General features: G+C 42.9%; 1 non-coding gene across 1 annotated transcript; it reads right to left on the bottom strand.

Moving 5' to 3' along the window:
- Positions 1-13,091: 13,091 nt before the first annotated feature.
- Positions 13,092-13,164, bottom strand: TRNAF-GAA (transfer RNA phenylalanine (anticodon GAA)). The gene has a single exon. It is a non-coding gene; the product is annotated as a tRNA-Phe (tRNA).
- Between the last annotated feature and the right edge of the window lie 5,677 nt (positions 13,165-18,841).

Below are 18,841 nucleotides of genomic sequence, written 5' to 3'. Positions count from 1 at the left end.
ACGGCTTTGAGCAAGGTTTATATAGAGGTTGGGAGAAGCCCTCATTAGAGGGATTAGCACAGCAGAAATCCTCGTGTTTTGCACATGACATCAAGAGCAGAAAAGATGCCAGCGTGAGAGCAAGTTCTGCCGGCTCTGGCAGTCTGTCAGGAGGGTGAATGCCTCAGATTTATTTCTCCATGTCTTTCAAGAGAAATTGATGGTCTTGTTTTAGCTGAGGTGGCTGGAGAAACACGTTTATTCTTTTCATGAGAACCTTGTAAAGAGAGGATAAACAGAAGAGGAAAACCCTTCTCTTTTCAGTTCATTTGCTGCAAGATAACACTTGCCACTAAAACAGCGGCAGTAGAAAATGAACTGGAAGCACAAGAGGACAAAGGTGTGTCATTAACGGAAATTAATAAACTTGGTAGTAACAGCTTGGGATGGAGACTCCACCTGCTGACTGCGGAGCTCCAGTGCTTGCAGTGTAAACATCTGAGTGGCAAGTGGAGAAGGGTTCCCTTCTTAATAGCCTTTTCGCATGCAAAATAAATTATTTAATTGGTTTTAAAGGGTCCTTGTTTGCTCTCTAATCCTTTCCCCATCATTACACCAGAGGTTGTTTTGGGGGCAGTCGGGCTGCTAGGCTTTCAGTACTGTCACAGCTGAGCATTTATTACCCACCTGGCAGAAGACAGGCTGTAAGATCAATACGCGCACCAGGCACGCAGACAAGTGGTTTCGTTCAAGACACCGACAAAAATTACTTTAAAAAGCTGCTAGCACGCAGCAGTTCTTGCCCACAATGCAACCCCTATGTGCTAGAGGAATAAAATGAATAAATCAAAATAAAGTAGTGATAAGTCATGAGATGAGTCTGAAGCAATAGCTATTTGTTCAGCTCCACCATACTGAATAAAAACTGGCAACTCCCTCTGCTTCACTGAAAGCTTTCTCTACCTCCCCCCTCCACGCTAAAATTGTTTAGGCATGTTTGTAAGTACGTAGAATGAAAACAGCTGTGGTTATGTCTGTACTATTCAATATTTCCATGGATGTTCAGCCACACCATTCTGGCACAAGAAGTCTATTATCCGTGCAGCAAACTTACTGCCATCGTGCAGCTAAGGAGTTCATCCGCACTGCAGATGCTGTCCTCAGCACTTTCAGGTTCTCCAATCTTTATATAAAAAATTTACTACTTGCCAGACAAACTAAAATATGATTCCACTTAATTTTTGGAAGTACAAAGCAAATTAGCAATACCACATAGGAGTTTCAACTCATCTCCCTTAGGGTTCAATTTACCTGGAACTGGCTTTTGCCTGGTGCTCTCAACACAACATGTGAAAAAGACAGAAAACAGGACTAGTTGCTGGAAAAATAGGCTGAAGAAGCTCGGGAGTTGTACACGGAGGCACTAACTCAAAACCACCTCCCCATACTACTCAGCACCTGAACACACCCCTCGGATGTGGGAAAGATCAGTCTTTGAATCTAAGTTAGACAATGTCCTGAACCAAAGTTACCAACATACCACCTGAGAGCAATTAAAGTGAACACACATTTATCAGCATCACCAAAAAAAAAAAAAAATCAAAAAACATGGATAGGATTCAGCTAGCTGATTAAACCCCTGAACTGAAGTGTCTGCACATAAAATACGTGTGCAAGCAGCCATTCTAATCAAAGCTGGCTCAGTTCAGACACCCGTAGGGAGGTGCCTGCTGCCATTTGAGAGCCTGTATGAGGCAGAAAGAGTAAGCGCAGAGAAAGGCGAGGGACTGAGGCAGGCAAGGCAAGGGAAGGCAACAAGTTCTTCTAATATAGTACACAAGGAAGGAGAAATGTGTCATTTTCAGAGAAGTTAGGGTGTGGAGAAGAGGAATAGCAGAGAGATGATAGCATGGAGACTACTTAGCGAGCAGGGGAAAGAAAACTGTGAGTGGAAGAGCGGCACATCCATAGCTTTTCTTGTGATTACTTCCCCCCATCACAACTACATGATTTTACAGAATTGTGAGCATGCTACAGCATGCCGTGCTAGTATAGATGTAGCGCTAGCCTCTGGTCCTCCCTCATTCACCAATGCTTTAGGAATGCCCTCCCTAATTCACCAACACTTTAGGAGCACCCTCCCTGGCTGGGGAGGGAGCACCCGGACAGACAGAAAAAGGATGGACAGATCGCGCATCCTGGCATCACCGTGTCGGTGCCCGTTGCAGGCTTGCCGGCATCAGCAGCCACACGCGGCTGCATGACACGCCGTGCGGAAGACACCGAGCAAAATGACAAAAAGACGGTTGTCTTTCAATTAGTCAGCGGGAAAACGGCAGGGACTGTCCGTCTCTTAGTGCTTCACTGTTGAGAAGGTTCTGCAGCCTCCCCGCAGCTATTGCACTTAAATAAAGGAGCCGTTGTTAGGGCTGCACGATATCAGCACTATACCAGTTTACAAAATAGCATGCTGAATGATTTTTTATTTACTACGAGGTTTCGCTACCTCTTGAAAAATGAGTAGCACTCTGCGTTGACACCGCTGCCCAGAACTGCTTGCCTGCAGCTATCAAGACTTTTCAGGCAGTGAATCTGAGCGCATGAGCGGTGGCCAAAGCCCCCTTGACCCAAATTGTGATCGCGCTACCATGTCCACAATTCTGAGCTACGGGGTCAGGCTACCACACCTGAAACTGTGTTGAATTTATTAGTTAAAGTATTTAGGCTTTACTCTGGAAGTAGAAGAACACAGCACTTCAGCTACTTTGTAGTATGGATTCATGCCCAGGTTCACCCCTAACATCAAACTTCCCAGCATATCATCAAAGGGTGGCAAACAAATACACCCATACAGATGCCAACGCATCTTCAGGATTAATACATTCACTTTTTTTTTTTTTGGCAAGAGACAGAATAAAGAAAAAGAATGCTCCAAGGAACAGGCAAAGAAATCACTAAACACAACTCACCCGAGTAATGCAGAATTCCTGAGCAGTAAGTAGGCAGCGGGTTCACATTTGTTTTCTCAATGACAGTATTGTTTCACAGGCTCCTTCTACTCTACTCAAGCACAGATTAGCATCAAGCCAGAAAAGGACTTAGCCTTTGGAATTTTGGAAAGAATTTTGGCCAAAATACAACATTCTACATATAAATATATGTGGAAATCAATAGAAAGAATAAACCACATGATAATTCATAGCAGCAGCTGATAATTCTGGAGACAACAAGAAGAAAGGTAATTCTACGAGGAAAACTGCAAACAAGAAAAAGATCACGGTCCAAGTGGAAAGAAAAGAGACAGGATGAGGAACACCAAAGCATCTGCTCCACAGACAGAAGAATTTCCAAAACAAAACAAAAAAAAAAAAAAACAAAAAAAAAAAACAAAACAAAACAAAACAAAACAAAACAACCCCACCATATGATAGAATAGAATAGAATCGACTAGGTTGGAAAGGACCTTTCAGATCATCGAGTACAACCATCAACCTAACTCTGACAAAAACCATCACTAAACCATGTCACTAAGCACTACTTCTACCTGTCTTTTAAACCTCCAGGGATGATGATTCCACCACTTCCCTGGGCAGCTTTTTCCAGTGTTTGATAACTCTTTCAGTGTAAATATTTTTCCTAATATCCAGTCTAAACCTCCCCTGGTGCAACCTGAGGCCGTTTCCTCTTGTCCTATCGCCTGTTACTTTGGCGAAGAGACTGACCCCCACCTCTCCACACCCTCCTTTCAGGTGATAAGAAGCAAACTCACACAGTCAAGTGAATCCATGGTATCTCAAGCTGAGCAGCAAAAACCGATGAGCACTTCTGGAAATTTTGGCCCTTGTGAATATTTTTCTTTCTTTGAAGAAAATAGTACATCTCTGATTCCTTGTTCTGCCAAACCACCTTTACATTGGCTTAGGGGTATTTACATTGTCATAAACCTCACCTGAGAAAGAACAGACTCTACATCTGTCAAGCAAAATTTAGAGACTGGACAAAAAGGACTTAGCAAGAAACTCAAATTATATACCTTTGTACATTTTTCATTGCTCCAAAGATCACGTAACATAACTTTATCTTACGCATGACATGAAACTGGCCAGAATAAGAATGTTTTGAATGGAAATGAACCCATGCTAATCTTTACCCAAAGCTTACATCAAATCCACCTTTCTGTTCCTATTTTAAGTGACAGATAAATATTTTGGCTACTGATTTTAACTGTTGTGGATTTACGTGCTCCAGATTTCATAGAGTAAGAAGCATGATCTAAGGTATGTTTTTCCAACACTGCGACCAAGAATGCATTACTTGAACACTTATGAAAAACTTTCATTGGAAAATGTGTGAAGCAAAGCTATTCACTATACAAGGTGGAAGTCGATTCAAGACTAAGATACCCTCATTATGCATCTACCATGTATGCATCTGTCTAGGAGCTACGTGCATTTAAGTTCCCATTATGGCAAACAGACATCTTAATCGTTATAGTCGATGGAGCGTAAAGCATAACTCACGCAGGAGAAACAGATCTCAAAGACATAAACTTCCTAGGAGATTCAGGAGACCTAGAATATGCTAGATGGCAAGTAGAAGAGAGAGCTGTTAAGTGCTCCAGTAGAAGTAAAGACTTCAGTTTGAGATTATACATTACTAGACAACAGAGACTACACAAGTAAGCCATCTGACTCCACAATGAGCCATTTTAAGTGACCTGACAAAATAAAAAGCTTGCACTTGAAAAAAAAACTCCTCCTAAAAACTAAAAACAGCCACCAAACAGAAATCCATGGGAAGAAAGGCTTCCCTACATCTGTTGATCTTGTTTTCTATTTGACACTCTGAGTTACCCAAGTGCAAGCAGATCTACACAAAATCCTGTAAGTCATTAGATGTGGGAAAAAAACAACTCAGCACTTGCAGAAGCAATCTCTTAGGCTTATGTCTCAAAGCAGTGCATCTCAGAAAAATCGTTTAATATTTCAAAATTTCCAATAAACTGCAATAAATTGTAATAAGGGTTGACCTAAGAAGAAGAGTAGTTGCCATTCTGTTGCCACATTTGTTCATTCACTACCCATGTAGGTTTCTTTATGTTTGCAAGATTAGCTTTCCTTTCTAGTAAGTGTGATGATAATTCTTCAAACTTTGGCATCATTTCACTTAGGCCTTTTGATTCCTATCTCTATGCTGGAATTTTCTTCCCTTTTACTTTGCTACTTACCTGCTCATCTCTGTTCTCTCCCACCCTCCTTAAAAGTAGACACCCTTGAATCTTTCCTCCCTTCTTTCTATTCCCATTCCGTTCTGCTTTTTTCTTCTTACACAGGTTCTTATTCATTCATGTCTTCTCTCTTCCTTCCTCCAATGCAGACCACTGCCTTTTCAGCACCTTACCCTTTGTCTCTCTGTCCTGTGGCTGGGAGAATGAGGCCAAGGTTTGGGCATGCAGAGCAGCTCTGGAGATCTCGTGATCCATTCCTTGCACAAAATCCCTCTTCATATGAACAGTCTCATCAGCTCCCGCCTTCTCACATTTACGTTATTTATCCAGTTCCTTTCTAATCTGTGGACTTCTTTTCCTGAAAACCAATTTACGTGTTACAACATAATCGCTTTGTTAGGATAGAAGAGCAGCTCAGAAATGAGTCATCTGGTCAGGTCTCTCAGAAAATACACAAGACTGCAGCCAGGAATTCAACCTGACTTAAAGACAGTTTCACAGTCTTGGGTGAGTTTCATTTCCTCGACAGCCACAAGGCTGCTACGCTCGTACCCCATCAATCTGGACACTGGATTACTCAAGATTTCCTCGTGTCGCCAGTTCCACTCGTCGGTCTTTCTGTAGCTTTACCTGCAGGCTTCCTCGTGACAGAGAATGAAATTAATCTCATCTGATGTTAGACATCTATTGATTACAGATACCTACATTTAACTGGTTAGCCAGGGCTTCCTTTATAGGAACCTCTCTTAATGGAGAGAAATAGAGGTTTTTAGATTGCAATTCACTCGACCTGTTTTCTGTACCCACATTAGAAGGGGATGAATCGCATTGCACAAAGGCTTAACCTTCTCCATTTATTTATTGTAAGGGGAGCCTAGGGTTCAGTGGTACTCAATACACATGAGAGGTCTACATTTAGACAGATGAATCCCACCTGGATTCCTCACTGATTCTTCACTGGGCCTTGCGGTCCGGCTGAACTTACCTCCCACAAGTTTGGAGCTGACTGCAATGGGAAATCCCTATTACTTCAAGACATACACTTCCAAAGCTCCAAATCTGATGGCACTTTGCTTCTCACCTCTCCAAGGACACATGTTAGCTGAAGCATGTAATATATACAAATCGTTTAGAAAGGTCCCAAAATCACATACTGCTTTAGTACAGCGGAGGCCTGTGTCAGCTCTGCTAGATCTTTCCACAGCCTTAAATAAACATCATTTAAAAATTGCTGACACATTTTTTACACTTTTAAGTCAGATATTGCCTTAGTATAGTTTTATTTATTTATGTCAGAGATAATGTATGAGCGCTTCCATTTCCTTTGCAAGATCTTTCTTCTGTCCTATTCCCTCACTTAACATGTCTGAGAAACCTCTTCAGAAATCATTAAGCAGTATCATCATTCATCTAATGAGACTCAGCGCCATGTCACTTTATACCTAAACAAGCATACTTTCTCCAGTGTCTGTAATACGTAGGAACACAGATGAAAGCTTAAGCCACTTATAGTTTAGATAAATACAATGCTGAATGGCAGATGAAACCAGACTGTGTGAGCAACACCACTTATCTCAGCATCTTCAGTTGGCAAAAGATGCGTAAACCACGTCAAAGAGATCTACCATTCAAGAATCTTTCTATATCTGCCTCTCCACAACTGCTATGGTGACCATCTGCCCAAAGGCTGTCCAAAGACAACTTTACCTCAAGAGTTATTCCACCAGCTTCTAGCCCAAGCTTATAGAATATAAGGTACAATTCATTTCAGGAATCCAGGCATACGGAAGAGAGCTAAATCTCAGTTACCCTGTGGTTCTCCGAGAGTCTATAAAGGGAAAGAAGCACCTCCACAGGACAATACATCCCATTCTCAGACAGGCATTTTGGCAAGGTCAGATGGTCTCTCTCTGTCCTAATTTCTCTTTTTAAAGGAGGTGAGAGTGATGACTTCAAACTTAGACAGGCAGTGAACTTTTAAATGTCTAAAGTAAAGTGAGATGAATCCCACTCCAAATGGCTGCGGTGGGAGAGGACCTGATTGACGTAGAGCAGCTTCATGCTGGTTGACAAAAAGGCGAAGTCAGATGTAAGCTGGCTTAATATCCTAGTTTTGGCACATGTGGAGCTTTACAGTTGTGCAAAATCTGTAAGGAGCCTGCAACCCAGCTCTCACGCCGGCTGCCTTGTGGCTCATCATTCAGGACACGGCCAGGAAGGTGTGAGCCAAAGACATGGAAGACATGGAAGGGGTGGCTCACAGGCTCTTGTCTTGACAACTCAGCAATGCAGCAAATTGTCCCAGTCACAGGGAAAGAAATACGAAGAAGGAAATCCAGACCTGGCTCTGTACCACATTAAAAGAAAAAATCTGAAAGACAATACAAACACTGTATTTGAAATGGTATCAGAATTCTCTAAAGCCTTGACTTTACATTAGTCCTTCAAGAGCCAGCTCCAGAAGATGCCCTTCTCTCACAATTTTTATCCAAAATACTAAAGCTAATACTTATCCGAGCAGAAAATATAAAATGGAAGAAAAAGATATTCATCCCTCATGTCATGTGAGCTAAATCCCAAGAACGTTGTTGGGCAAAGTAACGAATGCTTCCCTTGCTTTAAGTAAGTAGATGTTTGTACACCCAAACAAAACATAATGTTTCCCCCGAGGTTCACTGAGGAATAAAGACAGCATTGATAACCATAGCAGGATGGAAGGTTAAGATTTCACTTAACGGCCAGAATTCTATCCTGTTAACTATATTATAAATTCTATATTTCCACATTACTATGGAATATGAGTTCTACATGAACCGGATCAGAAAAAAGCCTCCTTACATGGGGTTCCTGAGCTGAACTCAAACAGGATAAAGCTCTCCTAACTTGCTCACGCACAGGGGAAAAAAAAAAAAGACTTGAATTTAGGGTGTTAGATACTAGAAACGCATCATCAGCTGATTTTTTTTTTCTTTTTAAATGCTTTTCTTTCCCAGAAAGTTGAAAAACACAATTCTAGTTCTTCTACAGGACCAGAAACCAGATAGACAATAACCACGGTTTGTTATTAAAAATATACAAAAATCATAAAAACTAAACGCGAGTCCTGACTCATGTCTTCTAAATCCCTTGCATTGATCACACTGCGTAACTAAATGAGATTTACTGGATGTCTGTAAACAGCGCAGGCAACAAAGTCAGAAATCTTTTAGTCAAGAGACAGAAACAAATCTTTTCTATCAAACCAACCCAATTTTCAATACAAAAAGAAGGAAATTTTACTGCATGTGAGTACCATTTACTCACTGCCGAGAGGCAGAGAAGACAGTAACAAATATCAGGTGCAGAAATTGGCCGCAGGGACAAGGAGGGGACTTTTTAAATCCAGTAGATGTGCAAGTCTGGGAAGATGGAGGAGGAGGATGTGCATCTCATCCAAGGAACACCTGAACTTAATAAAACCCTAAGGAAGGCTATGGAAAACACCATGCATAGCAATTTAGTCCCACCACTGTCATAAATACCAAATAGAGGTATTTCAAAGTAAAGCTTCTCCATCACTTGTCATGTTCTGTGGCTGTGAGTTGTTGAAGCTTGCAGCAGAGCTAGGGTGTGGGGTGCACCTCTCACCGAGCTGCTCCTTCTGCTGCAGTTTTCATTCACTTAAAAGAGCGACTCAGTAGCCAAGGATGGTCATGGAAAAAGCACATGAGCCAAATCAAATCCACCAGATTTTGAATATTTCAGTAAGGCTGAAACAACATTGTAAAAAGTGATTTTTGTCCTCTGTGAGGTATCGACTTCAGTCTTTGATGGTCATTTAAAAAAGCACATGTAACCGCTTCTGTAGGGGCAGGGAAGTTTCCCAGTTGCAGAGAAGGAGCCTTGTGACTGAAACGTAAAGACTTAGTTAGACATGAAAGTAGCCTGGATCTGCTTCCTAGCCGGGGGTTCATCTTGAGGGAACATGCTAACAGAAAAATAAATGGAAAAGATGTTTGCTGGCAAGAAGAAACCTAGAAAGCAGCAATGTTAACAAAAAGATGGTGTAAAGGAGATAAAGCTGAATGAAAAATGCCTGAATATTGTGTGACATAAAAGCAATAAAGCAACAACACTCGGGGTTATATTCCCAGAACCTGCCAAATCCCATTAGAAACCTGCATCAAGCCTGCAAAATCAAACAGACAGCAGTTTAAAAAATACCAGAATTAAGGTTATCTCTTAATTTTATCCTCTTCTTCCACATAAGACCCAAGGCCTTATTCAGTGCGTGCTATCCAAATCCCATACCGAACAAAAATTAGATTTTCTCCTCAGTGTCCCCATGGCGATCACCCTTAGTATTTCAGTGCTCCACAAAATTTCTGCTTAACGTCACAAAACCTCTGAGGAGGGAATTGCTGTTACAGAGAATATTATCCTTCATTTAAAAATAGAAATTACAGACACTACCACAGCATCCATGTGCCCAGGTATCCCAATTGAAAATCAGACACTTGGAGAGGGCAAGAGTGACCCTCACCTTTCCTGGCCCTCGGGGAACTCAGTGGCAGAGGGGACCCAACCTCTGGTGCAGCACTGATGGGGTATGGCCAGACCCCTGCCTAAAAGCAGTCTTGGGGCCCCATGCTGGCCCCCTCAGCTGAGTGGCACTGGCTGGCCAGTGTCCGGAAAGAGCTGGCTGTCTTGGAAAGAGCTGGCTATCAGGGTGCTAGAGCACAAGCCAAGCAGTCATTCAAGAGGTCCTGACGTCCAAGCTTGCTCCGTGACTCTCTTTTATTCAGCAGTATGGAAAAGGCCAAAAAGTAAACAGTCATTCTCTCTTTTGCCTCTTTGATTACAAGTCTGCAGGAAACTAATACCTTCCTAACTCATTCCCAAAGCACTGTTAAAGTCTTTGCTGAATCATTAAAAGGTTTTTGCAAAAAAAAAAAAAGTATTTATTTCTGATATCACATGCACAAAAGTACAGATGAGAGGTGACAAGTTATCTTCATTTTAACTTTTCCTTCTATCCCTGAGTACTCGAGTGTGCAGTATTAACATTCTTTCAAAAGCTTAAAAAATCTTTAAGAAAAATAGTAATATAAGCAGTTATACTGTCCCTTACCTGTCTTATTAGTAGGCGCCTAAGTAAGATTTCTCCTTTTTGTACTAATAGGATATTCATCAGCAGTGAGTGCTGATGCAATTCAGCAGCAATGCTTGATGTGATGCTGTGATTAAAAAAGACCAGCGATACCTTTTCATTAATAGATGAAAGATGCTGAATAGAGGCAAGGAGCTGACTTACTGCTGAGTTTTGCATGTGTGACATCAATACTGAGAGACCTTTTTTCTGTGCGTTGTTCTGGTGTCAGTGTATTTAAAAGGTTACCAAAAATTACCTGAAAGCAGGACAAAGTGTCTTTAAATGAGAGACTCAAAGGCTTTGATTTCTTTGATTTATCAAAACAAAGCTGGGTGTTGACTTTACTGCTTCATGATGACTAATGCCAGGTACTGAGAAGATCTTCCATCTAACAAAGAAAAGCTTTAACAGAAATAATAGCTAGAATATAACAGAGGGCAGATCCAAACTAAAGGAATATATTTGGAACAGTTGCAACAAATTACCAAGAGAACAAGTGAATTTTATGCCTCTTCATGTCTTCAAACAGAAACCAGAACCCCTTCTTAAAAATATGCTTCAGAAAAATCCAAGTGATTTTTCCCAACTTTAAAGTTAAGTAAGAATCAGGGGTAAATATATAAGTGGTAAAGGCTAAATAACATTAATTACCAGATTTTCTGGCCTTGAAGTTATTCCTTAGCCTTTCTGTGAACCAGAAGTAGTTTCAGCTATCTGTTGACAGCAGAGGAACTGTGAGGTCCCGGAATCTTGCCAGATTTTGGCAAGAAGCAATCTCTAATCTTTCTGCCTCCGTCTCTGTCCTCCCAAAAGCGTCTCTCTGTCCCTGTCCCTACCGTTCCTTACCATCCCACTCCTTTCTAGCATCCCTAATCTATAGTGGGAGGCAGTGGAGGGCAGAGAGGGGACTGGGAATGAAACTTTTTGCTTTCAGTTCTTCCATCCTAAGTAAAAAGCTTAAACTTAGAAGAGCTATAAACGGAATAAAGGAAAAAAGGAAAAAAGGAAAAAAAGAAAAAAGGAAAAAAGGAAAGGGTTGGAGCACCTCTGCTATGAGGACAGGCTGAGAGAGTTGGGGTTGTTCAGCCTGGAGAAGAGAAGGCTCCGGGGAGGCCTTATAGCGGCCTTCCAGAACTTAAAGGGGGCCTACAGGAGAGATGGGGAGGGACTCTTTTATCAGGGAGTGTAGAGATAGGATGAGGGGTAACGGTTTTAAACTGGAAGAGGGGAGATTTAGATTGGATATTAGGAAGAAATTCTTTACTGTGAGGGTGGTAAGGCACTGGAACAAGTTGCTCAGGGAAGTTGTGGATGTCCCATCCCTGGAAGTGTTCAAGGCCAGGCTGGATGGGGCTTTGAGCAGCCTGGTCTAGTGGGAGGTGTCCCTGCCCATGGCAGGGGGGTTGGAACTAGATGACCTTCAAGGTCCCTTCCAACTCTCACCATTCTATGACTCTGATTCTATGAAACTGGAAGGCAAACCCTCCCAGACACTGCATTTCCAGTTGCCAGGGAGGACACAGGCCCATGGAGTGTTGGGTAGACGTGAGCTGCGGAGCATTTCTGTGATTTCGTGGCTTGCTTTGCAGCGTGTCCTCCCCTCTTCTGCGGCACAAAGCACTGGGAGGAGAGGACGGGGAGGCTCAACAGCTCATTCCTCCTCCACCTCCTTCCCAAACCGCCTCTGCGTGGGTTTTTCACACATGACACACACACAGGCACACCAAAGGTTGCCACTTTGTCGAGCTGCTATAGATTGTTTGTACAGGGGGCTCTGCAGAGCGGTACCTGCCCATCCCTGCCGACGCCTGGCAAGCGTCAACGTGCACACTTAACAGAGGTAAAATGGCATCAGAATCACAGAATGGTCAGGGTCGGAAGGGACCTTCAGAGATCATCCAGTCCAACCCCCCTGCCAGAGCAGGGTCACCTAGAGCAGGTTGCACAGGAACGTGTCCAGGTGGGTTTTGAATGTCTCCAGAGACGGAGACTCCACCACCTCTCTGGGCAGCCTGTTCCAGTGCTCTGCCACCCTCAGGGTAAAGAAGTTCCTCCTCAGGTTGAGATGGAATTTCCTGTGTTCCAGTTTGTGCCTGTTACCTCTTGTCCTGTCGCCGGGCTCCACTGAGAAGAGCCTGACCCCATCCTCCTGACACCCACCCTTTAGATATTGATAAGCGTTGATGGGATCCCCTCTGTCTTCTCTTCTCCAGGCTGAACAGGCCCTTGGCCTTTCCTCATAAGAGAGGGGCTCCAGGCCCTTCATCATCTTCATAGCCCTCTGCTGGACTCTCTCCGGTATCATCATTTCACTGATTTCCACCTATGGAAAAACAGCTTTTTTTAAAATTAAAAAAAAAAAAAGCCAACGGAGGAAGGCAATAGGGATTCTCAGGCCCCGCAGCCGAAATCCCCGGCAGGGCGGTGCGGGTGGGCCCCGCCACCGAGAGCGCTGCTACCGGCACAAATGACATTTGTACGACGTGACGTAGAACGGCGACACACAATGTGTCGTGAGCGACACGACACTGTGGCTACCAGCCCAACAGAACAACTGCCCCGGCCGGGAGCCTGGGGCCCCGCTCCGGCGCCGGGAACGGCCGTTCCGGATCGGGCGGGAACAGATCGGGTCGGGGCGGGCAAGAACGGGCCGATCCGGGCCGTGGCGGGGTTTGAACGCTCCCAGAGCCCGTGGGGCGGCGACATCAGGGGCAGCCGCCCGCCACCTCGCGAGAAAATGAAAGAAAAAGCTTATGCCGAAACCCGGGATCGAACCAGGGACCTTTAGATCTTCAGTCTAACGCTCTCCCAACTGAGCTATTTCGGCTGCTGTTCGGCCCACCTCTCAAGGGGTAATACTAAGGGATTTTTCTCCACCCATCACCTGAGCGATATTTGTGGGGCATGATTTAAATAAGGCAGATGTTCTTCGTCCGACATTGCCAGATACCGCCAACGCCGCAAACAAGTTGATGACGGGTCTTTGCAAATAAAATTATGCCTTAAGGCAAAGACAAATGCTGCAATAACACAAAGCTATATGCATACGCCTATGCACACTACATAACCTGCATGCATTTAGTACCAGGATAAAGGTGTTTTGGCTGTGGCTCCCTGGATTATTTCAGGGGTAACAGGAACTCGAAGATACTGTGGGATTCAAGAGTGTTAAATTGGCAGTATTTTTGCTTCAGTTTTCAGAGACTTCATTTTGAAGTCCGGCAAATTCCGTACCGAGCTGACGGAGCATGAGTAAACACAAATAGAAAGGGCACCTCCATCCTCATCCTCCATCCCCCTTCCACAGGGAAACATTGTAACTCTGCATAAATCACAAAGCCGGTCAAAGCACAGTTACAAGAAAAATAGTTTATTCTCACAAACTTTCGGTTAGGCCTTTATTTCAACAGGCGACTGTTACCACGCTCTTGTGGCTGCAGCTCGAAGGCAGCGGATGTACCCCAGAGCACACATTACATCAGCACACGTGGCACTGCTGCTGGACACTCACGTCTCAAATTTGTGTTTATTTGCACATCCCACAGCTCTAGAAAAAGCTACCTGCGAGACCATCCCCTATTCACACTCCCAGAAATGGCGCTTTGCAAGATTGTCCGCTGCTTCTCCCTCCAGTTAGTCAAAAAAAGACAAATCAACCTCTCCCTCTTCCACAGTAGTAGAGGAGTTTAACAAATCCCTCCTTTTTTGAGGGTGGAAGAAGCAGCCTTTTCCCAAACTGTCCCTATGAATAGTTGGTGACACACATCCGCTATTTTCTCTTACTTTCAAATAGCGTATATTTTTTCCTCAAGTTGTCCCACTTAGAATCACAGAATGGTTTGGGTTGGAAGGGACTGTCAAGATCATCTAGTTCCAACCCCCTGCCATGGGCAGGGACACCTCCCACTAGACCAGGCTGCTCAAAGCCCCATCCAGCCTGGCCTTGAACACCTCCAGGGATGGGGCATCCACAGCCTCCCTGGGCAACCTGTTCCAGTGCCTCACCACCCTCACAGTGAAGAATTTCTTCCTAATGTCTAAACTAAATCTCCACTCTTTCATTTTAGAACCGTTACCCCTCATCCTATCTCTACACTCCCTGATAAAGAGTCCCTCCCCATCTCTCCTGTAGGCCCCCTTTAGGTACCGGAAGGCCGCTATAAGGTCTCCCCGGAGCCTTCTCTTCTCCAGGCTGAACAACGCCAGCTCTCTCAGCCTGTCCTCATAGCAGAGGTGCTCCAGCCCTCTCATCGTGTTCGTGGCTCCCCTCTTGGTCTTCTTATGGAAGTCTTCTGTGAGCAACCACCCTTCTTCAGGAGCTGCAAATTGAAAACGAGGCACAAGATGTACTTTCAGAAGTTGAAATGCTGAGGACAAGGCCAGCAGTTACTCAGTGACTGAAAACAAAAACTCTTTAACAAAAAATTTCAGTTAGGGAGAGGTTAAAAAAAAAACCAAACCCACACACCATTGTACTAAAAATGTGTGCTAACAACATACTGATATAAAATCTCATATTCTCATGATTTTCCGTTGCCACTGGCAATGATTGTTTTGCTGAGAAATGGTGAATGTAATCACTTAATGAGCGTGTCTCCTACTGATGCAGCTAACATAATCTTGTGATTTTTGGTGCAGATAAACTCCAAACGTGCAATGACATATGTCGAAGTCAAAATACTATTGACTGTAGAGTTTTCATACGTTACCACAAAAATCAGGGCTACTCTGGACCAACAGGCTATTCTAATTTTTGCTATTTTTAGAAACCTTTGTTTTGTCAGGTGAAATGGAAATAAAAGTAATCCAAAACAAAATGAAACAGAAACAAAAGAAAAGGACAACTCATTCTCAGATATAGTACTTTTAATAAAACAGCCCCTTTTTCCTCCAACAAAATTTGGGGTTTTTTACAAAAGTTGCTCTTACTGAAAAGTAGACACATATTAGCATTTCATAGCTATGTAAAGAGTGAAAGAACACAGTTTTAGCAAAATGGTGCATTCCAAGTCCACACGAAGCCATTCCCAACTTTCTCCTAATGGGAAACCAAATTTGTGCTATTTTGTACCCCTCCACAACCAAGATTGGAGAGGGGGAAAAAAAAAAAAAAACAAAAACCAACCAAACAAAAAAAAAAACCCTACATTTTTTTTCTCCCATAATCTCCTCTTAGATCAAGTGAAGGACAGGGCGGAGGACAAAGAAAAACTATTTCATAGTCCATCATATTGCGACAACGTAAACCAGCCTCAACCACAGCCGGCACCCCTTAATGCCAAGCAGCATGGAAAGGTAAGCAGGTTGCCAAGGCGTGGAATTTGGATACTGAGGTGAAGTCCCTGTGCTCAAAGAGCAATTAAGACTGGCTTTGCTATCTCTTGTGCAACCCAGCGGAGTGAAGGCTTGTCTGACTATCACAGGATACATAAATAATGGGGTAGTCTTGGGGAGCCAGGACAGCCCTGCTTTTCGTCAACAAAGACAGTAAAATCAAGATAACAGAGACTTTGTGTAGCTCTTTGTTTCCTGGAGAGGCCACCATGCCTGATAATTGACCTTTGCCTCATTACCTGTGAAATGCATATCAAAGTTGACACCCCTGTATAGGCTAATGAAGATTTTAGAGAGCACGCTAAACATATATGACTATAGCACTCATTTCTCCAGCCAAATCATACTACACGTCACCTAGGGGAGGGAAACCTCATAATTTTGAGGATAAAAGGGTGGAGAGAATGACTGTTAAATTGGGAGAGAAGAAACTTGATACCCAACGGACCAGTCGACGGGCTGCGCTCCCTTCCTCCACCCCAGGCAGGGACGCCTTTCTGCATACGCGCTGCGCCTTTCACCCTCTACTGAATGTTACCCCAGCTTCTTGTACTACCAGTATTTTTGCTAGCAATATTAACCTTAATTAATTAGCGCTATCGTAGTTAGCGAATTTATAAACTGCAATCTCGAATCTGTTTCTGTCGCTCTCAATAAAATAACTGATTTCCATTATTTGTGAATCTGATTCAGTGAAAGTCCTTTGGTGGGACTCTGACAGACAAATATTGGAACTGTTATTATTTTTGCTAGCCTAGTTTCAATTATTTGTGAATCTAACTCATGGAAAGTCCTTTGCTGGGACTCTGATTATTAATTAGTGAAAGTCCTGGGACTCTGACAGACAAATATCGAAACTACAGTCCTTTTAAATGTGACACAAGGTCAAACCAGAGAAACCCTTGGAGAAGGCAAGGACTATCTCCACCACACAAGCTGGGACCAATACACACACAAAGGCCCCATGGGCTACAACTTGCAGGGCAGGCGGGCTGCCCACAGCCCTGCTTCAGCACTTCCCCATCTTCCAAATTCTTGCTGCTGGCAAGTGACGTGCTGAAGGGCAGGCATGGTACACCCCGATAACGGGGTAGCAATGTTGGTTTTCCCCAATGCACATGGGATTTCAGGAGCTGATTCCTGAAGATCTGAGCCAACCCATAACGGTAACCCCCAAAAGAGATGCAGACCTGGCAGCTATCCACAAGTAATTTCCCAAGTGTGAGCCAGATAGAAACCCTTCACCGAAGGCCAGCTCTTCTTTAGAAAGCTTTAGCAATTTAAGCTACAGCCACATTTCCTCCATTTATTTTCTTATTTTTATTTTCTTTCTCAATTTGTTCTGTGACACAAGCCTTGAGAAAAGCAGACTGAAAGATTGCTGCATTCACAGTGTTTTACATTACTACCTTTGCCTCCCGCGGAAATGCTTCTTCGTATCTTCCATGTAAAAACAGAGAGAAATAAAAACCTGACAGCATCACACTTATCCACATTAACAGTTCACTACTTGATCCTCTGTCCTTTTCTTTCTACAGAAGCCAGGAGGTTAATGGCAAAATAAGATGTTTAACAATAAAAAGACTTCTCCCTGTGAAAGGAATGCTCCCACCAGAGCACTCACCTGCCAAGGCAGCCTGATATACAGCAAAGTAGCTCAGAGCAAAAGTCTCCTAGATTATTTTTTAAAAAAAAATATATACTTATATATTTTAAAAATATGCATGTACGTATTTATTTCTATGTATACATAAATAAAAGTGGGAACACTGAGCCAAAAATCTCAAACACTCAGAAGGATTAAATCAAGAACATTTAAATAAACTACAACAGCTTCCACTAAAAATTAACAAATCCTTTTGAAAAATCCACTCCCGGTAATATCCCTTGTTTGGATAGTCACATGAATGTCAAAACTTGCATCTTCAGCATCTAAACATTCAAAACAACTTTCAAAAGATCTAATCAATAATCCAGTCACACACTACTGCTTTCTTCTGTGTAGTTCTGAGCTGAAACAGTACCACAAGTTAATTGATTTTTAATGTTCCAAAAACACTGTACCTATTTGTAAAGTTTAAAATAGTAATTTAGTGATCCATACTCTCTTTTCCTAAAGACATATCACATAATCAGTATTCCAGCATAAGCAGTTGTGAAAGACACGTACTTTCATGCAGCTCACCCAGAGCAGCTGCCACAGTAAGCAGAAACACAGCTAAAACAGATCTTTGCAGTACTTCAGCTATTTCTGGTATTGACTTTTGTAAACACAAAACAGTAAGACAGAGAAGTAACTCTGCATATTATAAGGAAGCTGTATCTCAAGAAAACATAAAAATTAAGAAAATATTTTAATATTACCAGCAATGTGTGTTTGACAATGAAATGTAAGTGATTGATCGGTAGAAGCTTAACCTTAAGTATCTGGTAAGCCAAGTATTCTAACAGACTAGTACACATTAAGTCCTGTAACTTCTGTCCTTCACAAATTAGTTTTGACGACCCAACTATCAGAAACCCAAAAAATACAAGTTCAACGCAATTCTAGTATAGTATTATTATCCCACTTCATCACAGAAAGCTCACTTTCAGTAACACATTCCTAGGCTTTAGAACACATGCATGGTGCTAACTTAAGCTGAGATGCTTACTCTTTAGCCGCCTTTTAAGACAACTCTCACCAACCGAGCGTGGCATTTTATCGTCAGCACCATGCAGCACACAAGAGGTGTGATGACGTTGGGAGCACTGTGGGTCCAAAGGCAGCCTAGAGGTAGTGCCATCTGGGTCAGTACTATGAAGCTTTACATTCAGTTACTACCAAAACTTTAGCAGGGGGCAAAGCTAAAGCAAACGCTCGAAACTCCATTCTTCCTGCCCTTAGGGTGATGAGGAAAGGGCTTCTGCACGTACTGGTGTTTTGAGGGTTAACTCCCAATTTCTGGGAGACCTTAGAAGTCACAGCAATTTCCACATATGTGCAAATATGCATCCTAGTCCTATGCTACTGCAGCTCTACCCAGGGGCAAGAGAAGGGTCTAGGACTGTGCCATGTACAGAAGCTAAAGTGATAAAACTAAGGTGAATCTTCCCTTCAATGTCTGCCACCTCAAAGCCAAAACTGTGACGATAATTTTTTCAGAATACAGGAAAAACTAAGAAATACT

This window comes from Larus michahellis, chromosome 1 (genome assembly GCF_964199755.1).
Source record: "Larus michahellis chromosome 1, bLarMic1.1, whole genome shotgun sequence".
In the NCBI taxonomy this organism is placed as follows: domain Eukaryota; kingdom Metazoa; phylum Chordata; class Aves; order Charadriiformes; family Laridae; genus Larus; species Larus michahellis.
The sequence above is the reverse complement of the archived record's forward strand: the minus strand, read 5'-3'. Positions and strand labels throughout refer to the sequence as shown.